This window comes from Phymastichus coffea, unplaced genomic scaffold, assembly GCF_024137745.1.
Source record: "Phymastichus coffea isolate CEN01 unplaced genomic scaffold, Cenicafe_Pcof_1.1 PCOF00018, whole genome shotgun sequence".
Lineage (NCBI taxonomy): Eukaryota > Metazoa > Arthropoda > Insecta > Hymenoptera > Eulophidae > Phymastichus > Phymastichus coffea.
Genome location: NW_026706829.1, coordinates 3,960,264 through 3,982,680, shown reverse-complemented (window position 1 = coordinate 3,982,680; position 22,417 = coordinate 3,960,264). Strand labels below are relative to the sequence as shown.

The window sequence follows — 22,417 nt, the reverse complement described above, 5'->3', positions numbered from 1 at the left end:
GTAGTTTGGTATACTGAGATAGTTTTTACTTGTAAAGTGTGTTTCTGATATCAACATGATGTTTATATTTTCATAGTTTAAGAATGATTTCAATTCCAAGTGCCTTTGCATTAGACCACTTGCATTACAGATATCGAGTTTTAAACTACTCATTTTGATAGTTTGTTTACTAATATGGTTAAGGGATTGAGCATAGTGTTCATTCTTTGCATCAGCTGCTGCATGATATGTTTGTGATGTTCGTATCACTTATAAATAAAATAATTCGAACTTTCGTATCTAGCTAATGTGTAAGAATTTGTTTCTAATGATTTTACTCTAATTGTCAATAAAATAGATAAATAAATCAAATGTAATCAATAAGTAAATCAAATATACATAAATAAGTGCAATATTTGGAGGAAAGTCAGACAATGCCCTAGTTTCTTATGGTGCGAATTGTCCCATAAGCAGAGCTAAAGTCTTTCTTTGATAGGATATAATTCGGCCCAAGTTTTTTATAACGCAAGATGTTCTATAAGTCGAGCTCAAATTATAAGGAAAGGATAGTCTTGCTCAGTTAATCACAATGAGAGAAAGAACTTAGGTATAATCCAAGTTTATTCAGACTCATGCGCTCACCTTGCAAGGCTAGAAGTGAATGCTAGCCTGTGCAGAGGTGGGCCTATTTATACACAGATTTTCCCGCTTATTTTTGCAGGAGAGATGTCATCGAAAATTCGAGAGACATTCGCGAATTTTGAGAAATGAGTTTTCTTAATTTACAAGTAAATAACCATTAATATTTAGTTTTTAACACATGTAAACTTTACAGAATTTGTTATTTGTAGATTTTATACAATATACAATTATCGCCAATAGTATCGTCAAAAGTTATTAACTAATAAAGTTAATTAACGTGATATTACAATATTTACAATAGAAAATTATTAAATTTTCATATAACTTTATAGTTGATTAATTTTGGAAGTATTCTCCAAAATTAATTATTTAAATTAATTAATAACATTTGAATTATGACTAATTTTTCATATTTGTAACGGTTTTTTCTAATCTTAATATGCAATTATTAGATTAATTATATAAGATTTCTAAATCATAAAGTTATCATTATCAAGTATAAACTTAATATTTTCGTTCTATATATAACTTATTGTTTAAATAAATTATTAATTGTTTATTTACTAATAACAGTTATTATTCATCTGTTATTAATGAAACTAATTCTTACTCATGTTTTATACTTATTCATTTTGCATATAGATTATTTATATTTTTATAATATTTCATATTGTTAACGTAATAAATAAATCCACATTGCATATTAATATTTATTATTATTTCATAATTAAATGCAATTTTTATTATTATATTCTAAATCTATATAATCAATATTTTGTTATGTTAAAATTATCTCTAATTAACATATTTTTCTTAATATCCAAAATCATTATATCTATATATATTACTTTGTGACGTCACGCTGTATATTTTGATTCGACTCTTATATGAATACAATTGAGTAAACAGTGAGGTAGCGCCGCTTAATGTATTATTTTGAATAAACAGATAGATACGTTAGACTAGTTGCAGTCATTCAGTGATTTAATAAATAGCTCATAAATAGGACCGTTACATGTTCAAGTTTATTTGTGTTATTATTGTTGGAGTGTTTACTTGGCTTTTGTGTACCACTTGTAAATCAGCCTGATAAATAAATACAATAATGAATAATAATAATTAAACTTAAATATTATTACATTTTACGTTTGAAGTATATAAATTTTTTTTTTTAATCAGTCTCTGTATCTCAAGTATATTGAAAACGTTATGTTGTGTTACGGATATAATGATTCGTTGAATATAAAAAATACAATTTTTTTTATTATCTTTACATTCAGATTGGTCCAGTACAAATGCCTAATTATTGGGGTGCTAATAATTACATAGAGTTTCTACAAAACCAGCTTCCGAGATTGTTGCGCTATTTACCTGATGAAGATCGGCAAAACATATGGTATCAGCATGATAAGAGCTCCCGCTCATCGAGCTGCTGGAGTGGTTAATCTGCTGAACCATATGTTTCCAAATAAATGGATTGGTCAAGGTAGAAAAATCCATTGGCCTCCAAGATCACCAGATTTAAACCCGTTTGATTTTTTTCTATGAGGTTATTTTAAAGATTATATATACGACACAGAGATAGAAAATTTAGAAGATATAGAAAACAAAGTAACGATAACGTTTAAAAGCGTAACGCCTGAAATGTTAGCTGCAGTAAGACGGAATTTTGTACGCTGGCTGCAGTGCTGCATTGAAAACGGAGGGCGGCATATTGAAAACTGTCAATAAGTTAGTAAATATAATTTTCGAAGTAATATAATAACAAATTTGAGATTATAAACGTGTCGTATTATTTCAGGTCAGCATACTCAAGCACTTGTATATATTTTGTTTTTCGAGCTTTGAAGATTTACTATTACAGTTTTTTTATTCCTCTTTTATTCAATTTTTTCTTTAATTCCATGATTTTCATGTTTCATTCTTTGTTATATATGTTATTAATTTGGTTCAGTGTTTCATTGTTTTACTTGTTTACTTACTTATATCATTGTTTTTTATTTACACATTCACTGTTTTTTATTACAAAATATAATTTGTTACAAATAATGTGTACAAATAACGTGTTAATTATTTGCATAAAAAATTGCATAAAAAGTTGTAACTGTTCAATTTATTGTTGTATACTGTATATTGTGATTAATGGAAAATAATTCGTTACTTTTTTTTTTTTTTATTCAACGTCGCTCTATTTATGATCCATCAGTGCTAATCAGTGACGGAGGCTTGCAATGTGATTGAGAACAAAGCACGTGAAACTTTTTTCAGGGACTGGGAATCGAATCCGGGCCTACCGGGTGCGAGTTCGTCGCCCTAACGACCGAGCCATTGCAGGCCTCTATTCGTTACTTAAAGCTGATACCATTGAGTGATGCAATTGAGCTGATACAATTATGTGATATTATCTATGGAAACGTGGGTGCCTGATGAACCACATCACAATTATTCAAAAAAGAAATAAGTGCAGCAAAATTCATGTAAAATAACTCAAAAAAGTCATGAAAAAAGTCCATTGGAAAATACTTGAAAAACTCCCCAGGCAATTTGTCAGAACAATCCCCAAAAAAGTACTAAAAAGTCCTCAAAAAAGTCGTCAAAAGTCTTCGAAAAAAGTTCTCAAAAAAGTCCTCCAAAAAGTTCTCAATTAAGTTCTCGGAAAAGTCCTTAAAACAGTCCTCAATAAAGTCCTGGAAAAAGTCCTCAAAAAATGTCTCCAAAAAGTCTTCAATAAAGTGCTCAGAAAAGTCTACGAATTAGCCCTTGAAAAAGTTCTCAGAAAAGTCCTTAAAACAGTCCTCAAAAAAGTCTTCAAAAAAGTCCTTTTTTTTTATTATTCGACTTTAAAAGAAAAAGAACAACTAATTCAGGTGGTTTAGGTTTTCGGCAGAAACTGAGAAAAATAATATATTTTTCCACCGAACGAATAAAGAGATTGACTCCAACCGATTATAGTTTGTTAAACAGTCATTAATCAATCGACAATTATATCAATGATGTTATAAAAGCTGAAGAATTTTCAATTAAGAGATCTAAGTTTTACATCATGCTTGAAAGAATAATTTTTTTCTGTTTGGTCAGTATAGTGAAGTTCTGACTTTCTAGACGACTGAAAGACCCATCGGAGATTCTTTTGATGACTAAGAATACCTCTGGAGCCCTAATCCACAAGTGAAAAAACCTCCGGTGTATTACTCGACAACGGGGATTACTTCGAATTTTCAGACGGTTGTTAAGAGCTTTGAAGCGTTAATCGACAACGAAAAGATTTCCGGAGTATCTCTGCAGGACACAAAAGGCCTCCGGACTATTTCTCAAGGTCTGTAAAAACATTTGCGGTATTTTTAAATTTCCTGACGGCTGTTAATACGTACGAAGCCTTTCTCGATAGCGAAAAGTATTCTTCGAAGACTGATAATACCTCCGAAATATCCCTCGACGACTAACAAGGAAACCACCCCAAACCTCCGCCTCCGATTTTTCTGCAATAAAGATATGACATAGTTCGTAAAAAAATGAAAGACCCTAATTTTTTTTTATCGGCGGAAAAAGCTATCTAAGGGATGAAACCCACCCCCAAAAAACAGCCCTAAAAGCAGTTCTATAGCAATATCTTCAGTTGTAATGAATATTTTATTATGTAACAAAAAAAAACGCAAAATACTTATAAAAAAGTAACAGTCCTTAACCCTCGAGCTGGTTACCATGCCACGCTCTAACCCCAAACTCCTACACCCGAATTCGGTCAAACCTCGAGACGGATACTCTGCCATGCTGTAACGCCAAACTCTTGACCCCAATTTCCTAAACCCTCGAGCTGGTAACCCTGCCACGTTCTAACGCCGATCTCGTACACACGAAATTCATCAGTGCTCGAGCTGGTTACCCTGCCACGTTGTAACCCGTAACTACTTCACCCGAATTTCATGAACCCTTGAGTTGGTTACTCAGCCACGGTGTAACCCCAAACTTTTAACCACAATTTCCTTAACCTCGAGCTGAATATACTGCCACGCTCTAACGACAAACTCTTAACCCCAATTTCCTTAACTCTCAAGTTGGGTACCCTGCAACGTTATAACCCCGAACTCCTAAACATGTATTTCACCAATGCTCGAGCTGGTTACTCTGCCACTCTGTAACGCCAAACTCTTGACCCCAATTTCCTTATCCCTCAGGCTGGTAACCCTTCCGCGCTTTAACGCCGAACTCTTAACCACAATTTCCTTAACCCTCGAGCTGATTACCCTCCTTCGCTCTAACCCGGAACTCCTACACCAGAATTCGGTCAAACCTCAAGCTGGATACTCTGCCACGCTGTAACCCCAAACTCTTAATCCCAATTTCCTTAACCCTCGAGTTGGTTACCCTGCAACGCTCTAACCCCGAACTCCTACACCTGTGTTATGTCGCGACTACGTAGCCGTGACGTGTATTTTTAAAATATATATGATAATTCATTTATTAGTAAATATTATAGTGACAGGAACTTACCTGGGTTATTATCTCGAGTTAAGTTGGCTGTTTAGCTTTATCTTGATAAAGTATATATGAGGTCGGTCGGTAATGATGCACGAACACTCGATTTAAGTAATTATTTATTTATTCAATGACAGAAGTGATTTCTCAAAAATAACAGTAGGTGAATTATACGTTGTTCGGCTGTCGCGCGTCGCGAATCAGTCCGTAAGAACTTTAACAAATTTTAATGTTGTTGAGTAGTCGCGCGTCGCGAATCAACTGCCGAATAGTCGAGTCTTCTGTTTTTATATTGACTCTTCGGCCCATAGTAATGTGTTGAGTAATCAAACAATCAAAATGTCGGGCGCCCCAGATTTTCGGACTACTCATCTTTTAATTTCGCTGAGTTTGTATTTTGTAAAAATGCCGTTCGTTGTTTATACATTATTTCGTTTTTCAATTGATTGCTGATGAAATCAAAATGAAGAAATAGTTACGTCTCGGGACGTAACACCTCCGTGGCTAGATCGTTGTATATCGGTGTGATATCAACGCAAAATAAACAGAGAGAAATGAGAGAGAGAAATAAATAAATAAATAAATAAGTAAATAAATGTGCGTTACTCTTAGTTATTCGGCAATCGATTGAATACGCTTTAATTTTACCTTAATAGTACTTTTAATGTTACGCGGACAATAATACTCCGTATCACGGTATAGTAGAGCTTCATTTCAGGATTCGATATGTATATATATAACAGATTTGTGTTTTTAACTAATGTGATTCTAATGTGAAAATTGGGATATGTTGCTTCTTTCTGGTGGAAATTTCTTTAGGAGTAGGGACGGGGGATGTGGTGTTTAAGGTCTGATTCGTGAATGGAGTTATTGCTTGTGGGTTCTCATTTTTTTGTTTGTCTATTACTATTTCATCCAATGCATATTCTTCCTCTTTTGACGGAGTTTGGTTTCTCTGTTTGAGCAGCGGTTTGTTCAGTGCCACCAGTAATTGTGTTATTGAACTAAATATGGCTCCTAGTAAGTATGCAGAAATTCCATATATAGAGTGTAGAGTATAGCCTCTGATTATTACATTGATTAGACTTTTACCGCATTGAAATATAATGGCGGTCATTATGATGGCAGAACTTATAGAACCAAATTTAGTTAGTTTGGTGATGAACTTATTCCATGTGCTTCCAGCGATGTTGGTTGATGTTTGTTCTGTCAGTATTAGATTTGATACTAATCCTCCCTCTACACTTTCGTCGCCTCGCATACTTCTCGCGATTACGTTGAGGAGTGATGCTTTCTCCATGGGAAAGAGGATGTGATTTTGTAGTTTTTGTAGGTCTTCTTGGGAGTAGATCCCACTGGTTGCCAATGATTCTAGTTCCGTCGGTTTCCATGTTATTTTGGTGGTCGGTTTCAAGGTTAGAACTGCGTTGGTTGTTCTTCTCGGAGTTGGTGTCAAATTTATCCATTCGTTTCCTATTTTGTAGTATTGGGGAATGATTGTGTTGCAGTTTATTTCTGTTCCTGTTTTCATTAAGATGTGTGTTTTTGGTGTGAGGTAAAATGTTTCGTTTCTTGAAATGACTGGAAGTTGCGAGAAACATTTGTCTGTATGAAGTAGTTGAACTTCTGTAGGCGTACATTGTATAATATGTACGGCTTCCCCTGCCAGGCGAGCTATGTACCCGGGCTTCTCCATGATGTTGTACGCAAACTCATCTGGTGAGAGGGATGCCAGGAATAAGGAGTTATATAGGACTTTCCTTTCCAATTTACATTTTTGTTGCAATATATCTATATAGAGGCTTTTTATTTCGACCCTGAAATGCTTTTCTACATACACAAATTTGCTATTGAAGTACGTGAATAGATCATAGCTAAGTATCCCTTGCTTCGTTTGAATATCATTGTCGTACAAAATATTGAATTGGATTCGTTCATATATAAAAAGTTTTGGATGTTCAGTTGTTATTAAGATTCTGTTGCAAAAACTCATGTTCCCTCTAGTTGACAATGCAAAGGATACTTCGTTCGTACTTATGCTAAAAATGGTTTCATGATCGGGTGAGCTTATTTTAGTGACCGTTCCCCTATACAGTATATCGTATTGATTTTTGAAACAGTCTTCGTGCGGTAGTAATGACCAAAAGGTGTAACCTCCTTCCATATCGATACAATGTTGGTCCGAAAACTTACATACTGTACCCGAATTTAATCTTAATCTATCATTATTTAATTCGACTGCTGCATAGCTTTCTAACAAGGTTATTTTTATAAGTCCTTGTACGAGAACATCGCTCCACGTACCAAATCGGTCGGCGTAGGCTGCCCCTGAACAAGTTTTACCCTTAACGTTTCCTGCTAGATCTAAACCTACACTTTTTGTCGAGTTAATCCTTAGGTCGGCTATTGTGTGTGTGTTATCATATTTAAAAATACCCGTATCATGTATAGCTTTACAGTTGTCGTGTGATATTTCGTAAATGTATTCTTGGATTGCATTTTCGGTTGGGATTGGAATTTTTCGCAATGAAAAATTGTTCGCCTTATTTCTATTTTACATTGTATAATTTTCATTGATTTGAATTCCGTTTTTTGTAATAGTTCGATAGTGGCTTGTGTGTTATTTACTTGAATTTCTTGAAAATTGCATTCCCCTGCATCAAAGAGTGAGTATGTTGTAATGGTAGGGTTCGTTGAGCCGCAATTGAAACCAATAAGTCCTTTGCTTGTTGAAAAGAAGGTGATTATGATTAAGATAGTCATTGATTGTTGCGCCATTGTGTTTCCTGGAAATAGAATAAGATTACTATGCTTGTTTTGCTACGCTTAATTTATTGGCATGAATTGTTTTTGGTTTTCCATTGTAATCGATTACAACACTGCCTTTTTCAGTTATTTTTAATACTTCAAAAGGTCCTAAATATTTATTTTTCTCTAATTTCCCCGGTTTTGGTTCTTTCATGAACCATACTTTATCTCCAATTTTAAAATTTACTGGATTTGTAAATCGGTCATAATAATTTTTTGATTTTTGTTTTGAGATTATTAGATTTTCTCTAGCCATATGTAATATTATATTCATGTTTTTTATTAAATTTTCTAGGTATCCATTAAAAGTTGGTAATTGTTCGGATTTTTTTAATGGTACGCTAGATGGTAATTTGGCTGGAAAAGCAAAAACTAATTCATGTGGTGTGAAATTGTGACTAGTGTGTATGCTGGTGTTGTAATTGAATTGGGCCAACTCTAGGAGTTCGTCCCAATCACATTTTTTTTATGTAAATTGTTTGATGTATTCGCAAAGCGGATGGTTAGCCCTTTCGACAGATCCATTGGATTGAGGTAAAAATGACGTTGTTTCAATTTTTTCGAAATGAAATCTTTTGGCAATTTGCTTTAACATTTTGCTGCTGAAGTTTTGTGCTCTGTCCGTTAGTACTATTTTTGGAGTTCCGAAAGTACAAATAAACCTTTTTATAAAAGCTTCGCTTACAGCTTCCGCTGTTTGGTCTTTTAATGCTACTAATGTGATAAATTTTGAAAGTTGGTCTTGAATTGAAAGTATGTACCGATTATTACTTTTTGTAATATCGAATGGCCCCATTATATCCATGGCAACTTTATCAAAAGTTTTGAAAGGTGTATCTGTTATAATCATTGGTTGTCGTGTAGGTTTACGTTTTAATTTGTTTCTTTGACATTCTATACACATGGAAATTCTTTTTTGTCTGTCGTTCTTTAGGTTTTCCCAACAGAATTTTTCCTTAATTCTATTGTAAGTTCGATTCACTCCCGAATGACCTCCTAATCTCGAAGAATGATATATTTCAAAAATTTTATTTCTCTGTTCTAACTCACATATATATTCAACATGATTCATACAAACAAGTCTTGATGTTAGTTCCTATGAAAGTATCATTTATGATTTCTTCTATTTCTGACCATTGTATGTTTCTTATGTCAATATTTTTTGAAATACTCAGCATAGAGATTTTATTTTGTAATAGAAGTCTTTTCAAATTTTTGAACAATTCGGCTAAATCTTGTTTTACTGTTTCCGTTGCTGCGGCAGTGTTCAGGCACAAAATAAATATTTTTCGTTTACCGTAGTTTAATGTTTCTAAATTATTACTGGATAAATTTTTGTTTATTTTTAAATTTTTCTCTGCAAGTATGTTACTCGTATTTTTGTCTAGCCCTTCATGTTTTTCAGAAATTAAATGGATAATGTTATCATTACGAAGTTGTATGGAACTTTTGCTATAAATGACATGACCTCTATTATAATCATTATTAATGCCACTATTTTTTATACATTTTTTATCTATATTGTTGGATTTGTATGTATGTTTCTGTTTGCTCTTTTTTTGAATGCATGCGTGATTTGTAATTTGTTCCTTTTTGTCAACATTTAATGATTTTGTCTGTACTACTTCCTCTAAGTTCTCGGTTCTTTTTCTTTGTGCTCGTGTCATAACACAAATTTTTGGTTCTACCGCAATTCGCGATAAATAGTCAGCTGGACCGTTTTCTTTGCCTGGACGATAAATTATGTCAAAGTCGTAATCAACTAGTTTTAATCGCCATTTTTGTACCCTACTATTATTATCAGCCGACTTTAATGAAAGTAAAGGTTTGTGGTCTGTTACTACCGTAAATTTATTTCCGAATAAGTATGTTCTAAATGTTTTAATAGCGAAAATTATTGCAAGAGCCTCTCTTTCATAAGTCATATAATTTTGTTCTGTTTTGTTCAAAACCCTTGAAGCGTATGCGATGGGTCTATCGTACCCTAATTCTCCCTGGGAAAGGACCGCGCCCAAACTATGATTCGACGCGTCCGTTCTAACGATGTAAGGTTTGTTAAATTGTGGATATTGTAGGATAGGTGCTTCGCATAGTAGTTTTTTTAATTTATTTAAAGCTTCCTGTTGTTCGTTGTTCCAGAAAAATTTTGTGTTTTTATGTAAGAGTATAGTTAATGGTTTTGTTACTTCTGCAAAATTTGGAATAAAACGTCTATAATAATTGCATAGCCCTAAGAACTCTCTAACGTTTTTCGTAATTGTCGGTGTTGGAAAAGCTTCAACAGCTTGTACTTTTTTTTTATCTGGTTTAATCCCATATTCACTGATAATATGTCCTAAAAAGGATACTTCTGTTTTGAGCCAATCGCATTTTTGAGGTTCAAGTTTTAGGTTAGCTTCTCTTAGTTTTTGAGCTATTTCGGAAAAACGTTTATTGACCTCATCCACTGTTTCTCCAAAGATGATTATATCGTCAATAAAAACAAAGCATGTATTGGCGATTAAATCCCCCAAAATTGTATTAAGAATTCTTTGAAATGTTCTAGGCGAGTTTACTAATCCGAATGGTAAAACGAGAAATTCAAATCTTCCTAATGGATGTATGCTAAAAGCTGTTTTGAAGATATCTTTCGGGTGCATTGCTACCTGATGGAAACCGGATTTTAGATCGACAACATGATAAAATTTGGCTTTCCCGAGTTGATCAAATATTTCTGTTATGTTTGGAATTAGATATGGGTCAGGAACAGTTTTTTCATTCAATTTCCTGTAGTCAATTACTAATCGCCATCTAGCTTTCCCGTCTGCTAAGCTCTTTTTCTTCACTACCCATGTTGGTGCATTGAAAGCACTTTTCGATTTCCTTATTAAATTATTAGATATCAATGATTTTACTTCTTCAATAGCAATGTCCCGTAATTTGTGTGGCAAGGGAAATTGTTTGACGTAAACCGGTTTGTTGTCTGTTAAATTAATTTCATGTTGTTCTATATTACATGTACCTAATCTGTCGCCATCGGCCCAAAATACATCTTCGTTATCCTCAATAAGTTCTTTCATTATCTTATAGTTGTTTCCGACTAAATCTCTCAAATTTATTTTTTCTAATATTTTTTCCTTGTGGTTTAATTGATTTCCTTCAATTTTTTCTTGTTCCTCTCCTAAAAAATTTATGCTCCCCGCGTATACAATTTCATTTTCATTGACGTTAAAATCTATATTTTCCGTTAGTTCAATACTGTTTGGAAAGTTTTCTAAGTCGAAAGATAAATATTGATATGTTTGGATTTCTTCTGAAACAGTATTTTCCGAAGGGAATTCTATTCCTATATTTTCTTTTATAACCGATATAAATTGTTTATAATCGTAATTGTCTGCATAATCATCCTTTGTGTTAGTCATTTCATCAGTACTCATTGCTACATTTATATCGGTAATCATGTGTTCTATTTTGGAAGGGTCTTTCTCTAATTCAGCTTCCAAGTTCGTTATTCCGTTGGAAGAAAAAGGTATTAGTAATGAGTTTTTACAATTTTCGATCTCGCGTTCTACTTTTAAATCTTTGGCAGTCATTATTTCATTATTTATTTTATCTGTTGTTGTTGTGTAAGGAAATGTAACAGATTCGGGGTCCTCTAGTATTACATTGAGTTTATTCAACTTAATGTTACAATGTTTATTTATACATTTACAATATACATTTCAATTTGATGAGTGACGTGTCTTGTTTCTTGTTAGTGTTTTGTGTTGTATTTGTGTGTGATCGTGCTTTGATGATTTAGTGTTTTTTCTTTTTCTTTGCGCTTCCTTTTCCTCTTCTTTCATCTGTCCGTATTAGGGCTTTTACACCTTTACTGCGGTATCCTCCGCTCCCTCTGCTTTCACTCATGCTTACTACGGTTCTCTCTTACCGTTTTCTTTCTTCTCTCTTTTCACTTTTCTTTTTCTTTCTCTTTTTCTTCTTCTTTTCTTCTTCTTTTCCACTTTAGATCCCTCATCCATGCTATTTTTTCTTTGCTCCCAACCATTATTTCTTCCCACTTTTCTCCTTCTTTTCTTGTCATTTCGCATTTTTCTACTATGTGTTTCCAGTCTTCCTCTTCTTTTTGGCATAATCTACTTTTCCTATTTTCCTCTTTTTTCCAGTATCTACACCCTCTTGTCTCGTTCCCTAACCTAAACCTCTCTCTTATCTGTAGCCCTCTTATTTTCCCTTCATTTTGTATTTCTATTAGTCTACTCTTCTTCATTTCCTCCCTTATCCCCTTCCACTCTCTTATATATCTTGATTCTTCCATCTTGTCTTCCATTTCTTTTTCTTCTTTTTTCTTCAATTCTTCTCTTACTTCTTCCCAGAACTCTTCTCTTTCATCGTCTCCTTCTTCTCTCTCTCTGTATTTTTTACTTTCCCCTAGTCTTTCTTCTCTCTCTCCTTTTTTTTCATTTCTTTCTTCTCTTTTCTTTTCGTTTCTCTTCATTTCTCTCCATGCTTCTTTCTTTATTGTTCCATCCCTCTCTTCTTTTATTTTATTTTCATATCTCATCGCTCTCTCTATTGCTTTTTCTTTTATTTCTTTTCTTCCTGTTTCCCATTTTATCAGATAACTCGGTGTGTTTCTGTCCAAACCCAGTACCCATTTTATATATTTCATTTGTAGTCTTTCTATTTCCTCGTATCTTTTCCATCCCCATATTTCTGCTCCATACATTATCACGCTTTTCATTAACGCATCAAATAACATCATCCTTAGCTTCCAATTTTCTTTAAATAATCTTTCTCCCAACCCCCATACTTTTCCTAGTCCCATATTTATTTTACCTTCTGTTTTCTTTATATGTCTCTTATTCCTATTATTTTTGTTTATTATGTATCCCAGATAGTTATATTCTTTTACCATTTCAATTTTCTTTCCTATCCACTCAAAACTTTCTTCCTTTCCTCTTCCTCCTCCTTTCTTACATTTCATCATTTTTGACTTTTCTACGTTTAATTCCAACCCTCTTTCCTCTAAGAATCTCCTTAGTTTTTTCAGCATCTCTTTCATCCCATTTTCATTATTTGCCATCATTACTATATCATCCGCGTATCCTATCGTCCAAATTTTCTTTCTTCCTATTACCACTCCTCCTTCCTGAATTTTACTCATTTTATCTTCTAACTCCGTAAAGGCAAGATTAAATAGCGTGGTGCTCAGCGGGCACCCTTGCCTTACTCCCTTTTCTGTGTCGAATTCACCTATTATCTCTCCTCTAATTTTTATTCTGCATCCTGTTTCCTTGTATATTTCTTCTATGCTTCTTCTGATTCTTTTATCTATTTCTTTTTCCTTCATTATTTCCCATATCTTCTTTCTTCTTATCTTGTCAAACGCTGCTTTCATGTCAGCGAAGAAGACAAACAATTTCCCACCTTTTTCTCTGATTTCTTTTCCTATTGCCGTTTTTAGCACGTATATTGCGTCTGTTGTTCCTCTTTTTAGTCTGAAACCCATTTGCGTATCGCCTTTTTCTTCTATCTCTTTATCTAGTCTTTTCCTTACTATTTCTGCATATATCTTATATCCTGTGTCCATCAGCGTTATACCCCTATAATTGCTTACTTCTTCTTTTTTTCCTTTCTTGTATATTGGTATTATTATTCCCTTTCTCCATTCCTTCGGGTATCCTTCTCCATTCCATACTCTATTTAGACATTTTGTCAGGTCATTTATTAGGCTTTCAGTCCCAGCCATCCACGCTTCATTTGCAATCCCATCTTCTCCTGTTGCTTTTTTCTTTTTCATTCTCTTTATCACCTCTACTACCTCTTTTACTTCTATTTCCCCTCTTTCTTCTTTTTCCCCCCTTTCCCATTCTTCTCTTTCTTCTTTTTTATTGTCATCCTTTTCTTTTTCTCCCAGCTGCTTCTTGAAGTGTTTTAGCCATTCCTCATTGCTTATTTTTTCATCTATTTTTGCTCTTTTTTTCTTTCCTCCACTCACTTTTTCCCAAAATTTCCTTCTTGTTCTATCTTTGCTTATTTCCTCCGCCACTTTCCTTCCTTCCTCTTCTTTTGCCTTTCTTATTTCCTCTCTGTATTCCCTCTTTGCTTCCAGGTAACCGCTTCTATCCCCAATTCCTCTTCTTAGTTCTTTCAGAGCATTCATTACCTTGTCTCTTTTTACCTTACATTCTTCTCTCCACCAGCTTTTTCTTGTTCCTTTTTTACTCCTTATTTTCTTTTTTGTTATAGCGTTCTGCACTCTAATTTTTATCTCTTCCCATTTTTCCGTTCCTTCTACTGCTCCTACCCATCTGTGATACTCTTTTATTCCTTCTTCGCTCCAGTCTTCTCTTAGCCTTTCTTCTTCTCTGTTTTCTTCTTCTTCAACCCTGTTTTCTAGCTCCACTTCTACTGGTAGGTGATCCGAATTGATTCTCTCTCCCATTTGCATTTTCTTCACTCTCTCTTCCCCTCCTATATTTCCTATTACGTAGTCAATCGTCGACATCCCTCTCGCTCCTATATATGTAATTTCTCCTTCATCTCCCTCTTTTTTTCCATTCATAATCACTAATCCCGTCTCTCCTAGCCATTTAACCATCTCTTCCCCTTCTGCGTTTATCATACCATCCTTTGTTTTTATTTCTTCTGTCTGTCCTTCGCTATCCCATTCTCTTCCTTCGCCTCCTGTTCTAGCGTTAAAATCTCCTCCTATTATTAATATTTTACCTCTATTTTCCTCTATTTCTTCGGTTAGGTACTCATAATTTTCTTTTTTCTTGTGCTGCATGTAGACTGATGCCACCGTGCATTTCTCTCTCTCTCTATCTCTATTTCCCCTACTATGACTTCTTCTGTCCTTTCTTTCTTCCATTTTACCTTTATTCTCCCTTGTCTTTCTCTTACTGCCATCAGTCCACCCCCTATCTCCCTACCCCTTTTTCCTTCCCTTCTCGAGTCCCTCCATTCAATAATATACCCATTCAGATTTCTTTCTATTCCTATTTCTGCTTCTTCTCTTTTCACCCATGTCTCCGTAAGTCCTACTATATCAAAATTTCTAATATATTTCCAGTCCTCTTCTTCCAAGCTCTTTATTCCCGCCACATTCCAAAATAACATTTTTACTGTTTTCCTTCCCTTCACCTCTTCTCTCCTCTCTCCTCTCCCCCCTTTAATTCCGAAACCCCTCCCTTCCTTTCTTTGTCATTCTTTCCTCTCTCTCGTTCCACCTCCACTCTTCCTCCCCTGCTCTTAGCCCATTGTGCCATATTTTTACTTCCTTACCCTTATTTTTCAATTCCCTTGCTTTTCTTCTTACCTCCTCTCTTATTTTCCTTTGTTTCCACGTCCAGTCGTGATCTATATAAATTTTTTTCTCCCCTAATTTACTTTTTTTCTTCATTATTCCCTCCTTTTGCTCCCATGAGGCACACTTTATTTGCCACATCTTCTTCCTTCTATACTCCATCCCTTCCTGTCTCTGATTTGTTTCTGATCCTCCTATGCTCCTTAGGCTTATTATTTCCCCCTTTATTCCCATTCTGTCCTTTAACCATTCTTCTGCGTCTCCTTTTTTTTCCCATTTTAGTTCTCTCTCCAGATCTGTAACAATTATGTTATTTACCCTATTTTCTCTATCCATCCTCTCCTTCATGTAATCTATTTCTTCCCTATTATCTACTCCTTTTACTTCTACCCTTGTCTCTCTTCCTTCTATGTATTTTTTCATCTTATTCATCTCTTCTTCCCATCCTTTCATTCTTTCTTCCCACTTCTCTTGTCTTCTATTTTCTTCTCTTTTCTCTTTTTTCCTTTCCTCTCTATCTTTCTCTAATTCTTCTCTAAGTTTTTCCAAACCTCTCTCCCATTTTGCCTCTCTTTTTTTCTCCGCCTCTTCCATTCGTCTCATCATTTCCTCTCTCTCCCTCTTCCCCTCTCTTCTCAAATCTCTCATTTCTGCTAGTACTCTTTCAAATACATTGTCTTCTCCTTTACTCTCCCCCACCCCTATAAATGTTCTGTCCATTTCATTCCCTTCGTCCCCCTCTGTTTCACTCCCCTCGCTTTCACTTTTGTATCTTTTCGCCTGTCTCACTTCTTTCTTGTTTCCCCCTCTCATGCCCTCTTCGCTCTCTCTATCTCTCACCCCCTTTGCCTTTCTCTTATCCCCTTTACCGTCTCTCTCTCTCGCTGTTCCTGGTGTTGTAAACATCTCGTTCCTGTTTCCTATTCCTATTCCCCGTCTTGCTCCCGCCTTAACTTTCTCTCTTATTCCCTCTAACTTCGCCTTTATGCCCCTCTCCTACGCTCCTCTTTTCCCGCCTTCTGACTTATCCACCCTAACCTATCCTTTCTTTCTTTATTTCTTTTTCACCTTTCTTCCTTCACCCTTTATCTCGTTCACTTTTTCTCTTCTCCGAACGTCCTTCCACTCCTCCTGCACCTTTTCTCCACTTTTCTCTTCACTTCCTGCTCTCCTTCTCTCCAGAATCGGCCTATATTCAGCACTCACACAAGACACGTCTACTCTTGTCCGAGTCACAATATAACCTCCGGGGTCCTCTAGTATATTTTCTCTTTCTAGTGGATGAAATTTGTTATTTTCCTCAAAGATTTTCGATTCTTCGTAGTGTTTTAATTTTTCGTTTTTTGTTTTATTTTCCTTATTAATGCCATGTGAAATTTTACTTAAAAATCCCTTTTGTTCTTCTGTTATCCTTGATTCCTCTTTCTTTTTGTTTTCGGTAAAAACGATTGAGTTCATTTGAGTTAACGGTATTGATACAAGTTTTATTTTCCTACTATACATTTCCAAATAACCTTCATCTAATCTTAACTTATTTTCTTTCAGAACAGATATGCCAAGAATGCCATCATAAGGGATTGAAAATTCTCAATTGGTTCCGGTATGGTCTAGTGGCTAGGATACCTGGCTCTCACCCATGAGGCTCGGGTTCGATACCCGGTACCGGAACCAATTTGTTATGTCGCGACTACGTAGCCGTGACGTGTATTTTTAAAATATATATGATAATTCATTTATTAGTAAATATTATAGTGACAGGAACTTACCTGGGTTATTATCTCGAGTTAAGTTGGCTGTTTAGCTTTATCTTGATAAAGTATATATGAGGTCGGTCCGTAATGATGCACGAACACTCGATTTAAGTAATTATTTATTTATTCAATGACAGACGTGGTTCCTCAAAAATAACAGTAGGTGAATTATACGTTGTTCGGCTGTCGCGCGTCGCGAATCAGTCCATAAGAACTTTAACAAATTTTAATGTTATTGAGTAGTCGCGCGTCGCGAATCAACTGCCGAATAGTCGAGTCTTCTGTTTTTATATTGACTCTTCGGCCCATATTAACGTGTTGAGTAATCAAAAAATCAAAATGTCGGGCGCCCCAGATTTTCGGACTACTCATCTTTTAATTTCACTGAGTTTGTATTTTGTAAAAATGACATTCGTTATTTATACATTATTTCGTTTTTCCATTGATTGCTGATGAAATCAAAATGAAGAAATAGTTACGTCTCAGGACGTAACACCTGTATTTCACCGATTCTCGAGCTGGTTACACTGCCACCCTCTATCCTGGAAATACTACACCCGAATTCGGTCAAACCTCGAGCTCGATTCTCTGACACGCTATAACCCCAAACTTTTAACCCCAATTTCCTTAACCCTCGAGCTGGTTACCCGGCAACGCTCTAACGACAAACTCTTAACCCTAATTTCCTTAACTCTCAAGTTGGTTACCCTGCAACGCTATAACCCCGAACTCCTACACCTGTATTGCACCAATGCTCGAGCTGGTTACTCTGCCACACTGTAACGCCAAACTCTTGACCCCAATTTCCTTATCCCTCAGGCTGGAAACCCTTCCGCGCTCTAACGCCGAACTCCTACACCTGTATTTCACCAATTCTCGAGCTGGTTACTCTGTCACTCTGTAACGCCAAACTCTTGACCCCAATTTCCTTATCCCCCAGGCTGGTAACCCTGCCGCGCTCTAACGCCGAACTCTTAACCACAATTTCCTTAAACCTCAAGCTGATTACCCTCCTTCGCTCTAACCCGGAACTCCTACACCAGAATTCGGTCAAACCTCAAGCTGGATACTCTGCCATGCTGTAACCCCAAACTCCTAATCCCAATTTCCTTAACCCTCGAGTTGGTTACCCTGCAACGCTCTAACCCCGAACTCCTACACCTGTATTTCACCAATTCTCGAGCTGGTTACTCTGCCACCCTCTATCCTGGAAATACTACACCCGAATTCGGTCAAACCTCGAGCTCGATTCTCTGACACGCTATAACCCGAAACTTTTAATCCCAATTTCCTTAACCCTCGAGCTGGTTAACCGGCCACGCTCTAACGACAAACTCTTAACCCCAATTTCCTTAACTCTCAAGTTGGTTACCCTGCAACGCTCTAACCCGAACTCCTACACCTGTATTTAACCAATTCTCGAGCTGGTTACTCTGCCACTCTGTAACGCCAAACTCTTGACCCCAATTTCCTTATCCCTCAGGCTGGTAACCCTGCCGCGCTCTAACGCCGAACTCTTAACCACAATTTCCTTAACCCTCGAGCTGATTACCCAGCTTCGCTCTACCCCGGAACTCCTACACCCGAATTCGGTCAAACCTCAAGCTGGATACACTGCTACGCTGTAACCCCAAACTCTTAATCCCAATTTCCTTAACCCTCGAGCTGGTTACTCTGCTACGCTCTAACCCCGAACTCCTACACCCGAATTGCATCAATTCACGAGCTAGTTACCATGCCACGCTGTAACCCGAAACTCTTAAACTCATTTTCCTTAACCTTCGAGCTGGTAACCCTGCCACGCTCTAACCCCGAACTCCGACTACCAAATTTCATAAACCCTCGAGCTGGTTACCCTGCAACTCTCTAACACCGAACTCCTATACCCGAATTACATCAATCCTCGTGCTGGTTTCTCTGCAACACTCTAACCCCGAACTCCTACACCCGAAATGCATCAATCCACGAGCTAGTTACCCTGCCACGCTGTAACCCGAAACTCTTAAACCCAATTTCCTTTACCTTCGAGCTGGTAACCCTGCCACGCTCTAACCCCGAACTCCGACTACCAAATTTCATAAACCCTCGAACTGGTTACCGTGCCATGCTTTAAGCCCATACTATTAGCCCAATTTCCTTCAAACTCGAGCTGGTTACCCTGCAACTCTTTAACACCGAACTCCTATACCCGAATTACATCAATCCTCGTGCTGGTTTCTCTGCAACTCTCTAACACCGAAGTCCTACATCTGAATGTCATTAGTCCTCGAGCTGGTTACCCTTCCACGCTGTAACCCAAAACTCTTAACTCAATATTCCTTATCCCTCGAGCTGGTTAACCAACCACGCTGTAATCCCAAATTCTTAACACCAATTTTCTTAACCCTCGAATTTTTACCCTTCCACGCTCTAACGCCCTCCCGTACACCCGAATATCATCAGCGCTCGAGCTGGTTACCCTGCCACGTTGAAACCCGTAACTACTACACCCGAATTTCATGTACCCTTAAGTTGGTTACCCAACCACGCTGTAACACCAAACTCTTAACCCCAATTTCCTTAACCTCGAGCTGGATACCCTGCCATTATCTAACCCAACCCCGAACTCCTACACCCGAATTGCATCAATCCTCGAGCTGGTTACTCTAACACGCTCTAGCCCGGAAGTCCTACACCCGAATTCGGTCAAACCTCGAGCTGGATTCTCTGCCACGCTGTAACCCCAAACTCTTGACCCCAATTTCCTTATCCCCCAGGCTGGTAACCCTGCCGCGCTCTAACGCCGAACTCTTAACCACAATTTCTTTAAACCTCAAGCTGATTACCCTCCTTCGCTCTAACCCGGAACTCCTACACCAGAATTCGGTCAAACCTCAAGCTGGATACTCTGCCATGCTGTAACCCCAAACTCCTAATCCCAATTTCCTTAACCCTCGAGTTGGTTACCCTGCAACGCTCTAACCCCGAACTCCTACACCTGTATTTCACCAATTCTCGAGCTGGTTACTCTGCCACCCTCTATCCTGGAAATACTACACCCGAATTCGGTCAAACCTCGAGCTCGATTCTCTGACACGCTATAACCCGAAACTTTTAATCCCAATTTCCTTAACCCTCGAGCTGGTTAACCGGCCACGCTCTAACGACAAACTCTTAACCCCAATTTCCTTAACTCTCAAGTTGGTTACCCTGCAACGCTCTAACCCGAACTCCTACACCTGTATTTAACCAATTCTCGAGCTGGTTACTCTGCCACTCTGTAACGCCAAACTCTTGACCCCAATTTCCTTATCCCTCAGGCTGGTAACCCTGCCGCGCTCTAACGCCGAACTCTTAACCACAATTTCCTTAACCCTCGAGCTGATTACCCAGCTTCGCTCTACCCCGGAACTCCTACACCCGAATTCGGTCAAACCTCAAGCTGGATACACTGCCACGCTGTAACCCCAAACTCTTAATCCCAATTTCCTTAACCCTCGAGCTGGTTACTCTGCTACGCTCTAACCCCGAACTCCTACACCCGAATTGCATCAATTCACGAGCTAGTTACCATGCCACGCTGTAACCCGAAACTCTTAAACTCATTTTCCTTAACCTTCGAGCTGGTAACCCTGCCACGCTCTAACCCCGAACTCCGACTACCAAATTTCATAAACCCTCGAGCTGGTTACCCTGCAACTCTCTAACACCGAACTCCTATACCCGAATTACATCAATCCTCGTGCTGGTTTCTCTGCAACACTCTAACCCCGAACTCCTACACCCGAAATGCATCAATCCACGAGCTAGTTACCCTGCCACGCTGTAACCCGAAACTCTTAAACCCAATTTCCTTTACCTTCGAGCTGGTAACCCTGCCACGCTCTAACCCCGAACTCCGACTACCAAATTTCATAAACCCTCGAACTGGTTACCGTGCCATGCTTTAAGCCCATACTATTAGCCCAATTTCCTTCAAACTCGAGCTGGTTACCCTGCAACTCTTTAACACCGAACTCCTATACCCGAATTACATCAATCCTCGTGCTGGTTTCTCTGCAACTCTCTAACACCGAAGTCCTACATCTGAATGTCATTAGTCCTCGAGCTGGTTACCCTTCCACGCTGTAACCCAAAACTCTTAACTCAATATTCCTTATCCCTCGAGCTGGTTAACCAACCACGCTGTAATCCCAAATTCTTAACACCAATTTTCTTAACCCTCGAATTTTTACCCTTCCACGCTCTAACGCCCTCCCGTACACCCGAATATCATCAGCGCTCGAGCTGGTTACCCTGCCACGTTGAAACCCGTAACTACTACACCCGAATTTCATGTACCCTTAAGTTGGTTACCCAACCACGCTGTAACACCAAACTCTTAACCCCAATTTCCTTAACCTCGAGCTGGATACCCTGCCATTATCTAACCCAACCCCGAACTCCTACACCCGAATTGCATCAATCCTCGAGCTGGTTACTCTAACACGCTCTAGCCCGGAAGTCCTACACCCGAATTCGGTCAAACCTCGAGCTGGATTCTCTGCCACGCTGTAACCCCAAACTCTTAACCTCAATTTCCTTAACTCTCGAGCTGGTAATTCTGCCACCCTCTATCCTGGAACTACTACACCCGAATACGGTCAAACCTCGAGCTCGATTCTCTGACACGCTGTAACCCCAAACACTTAACCCCAATTTCCTTAACCCTCGAGCTGGTTACCCTGCCATGCTCTAACGACAAACTCTTAACCCCAATTTTCTTAACTCTCGAGTTGGTTACCCTGCAACGCTCTAACCCGGAACTCCTACACCTGTATTTAACCAATTCTCGAGCTGGTTACTCTGCCACTCTGTAACGCCAAACTCTTGACTCCAATTTCCTTATCCCTCAGGCTGGTAACCCTGCCGCGCTCTAACGCCGAACTCCTACACCTGTATTTCACCAATTCTCGAGCTGGTTACTCTGCCACTCTGTAACGCCAAACTCTTGACCCCAATTTCCTTATCCCCCAGGCTGGTAACCCTGCCGCGCTCTAACGCCGAACTCTTAACCACAATTTCCTTAACCCTCGAGCTGATTACCCAGTTCGCTCTAACCCGGAACTCCTACACCCGAATTCGGTCAAACCTCAAGCTGGATACTCTGCCACGCTGTAACCCCGAACTCCTGCATTCCAATTTTCTGAAATCCGGAACCCATCTCCTTGTCATTCATAATTCCGATTTCGAAATATTTATAGTATCTTTAAATAAAAGGACATATGCACATCTTTTGTAGAAGATAACGTTTAATTAATTATGTATATTTATCTAGAGGTAGGTAATAGAAAATGCAACTACGAAATCATGCAAATTTTTGAAGTTCGAAATAGCTACGGGAAATTTCATTTTTAAATCATTATGTTCAACAAATATTACTACTATCCCTGAGGAAATTCGATTATTATGTTATTACGAAAGAATTCATTAGACAAACTGATTTTACCAT

General features: G+C 37.6%; 1 non-coding gene across 1 annotated transcript; it reads left to right on the top strand.

Annotated features, from left to right (window-relative positions):
- Positions 1-16,792: 16,792 nt before the first annotated feature.
- Positions 16,793-16,864, top strand: Trnae-cuc (transfer RNA glutamic acid (anticodon CUC)). The gene has a single exon. It is a non-coding gene; the product is annotated as a tRNA-Glu (tRNA).
- Positions 16,865-22,417: the final 5,553 nt, after the last annotated feature.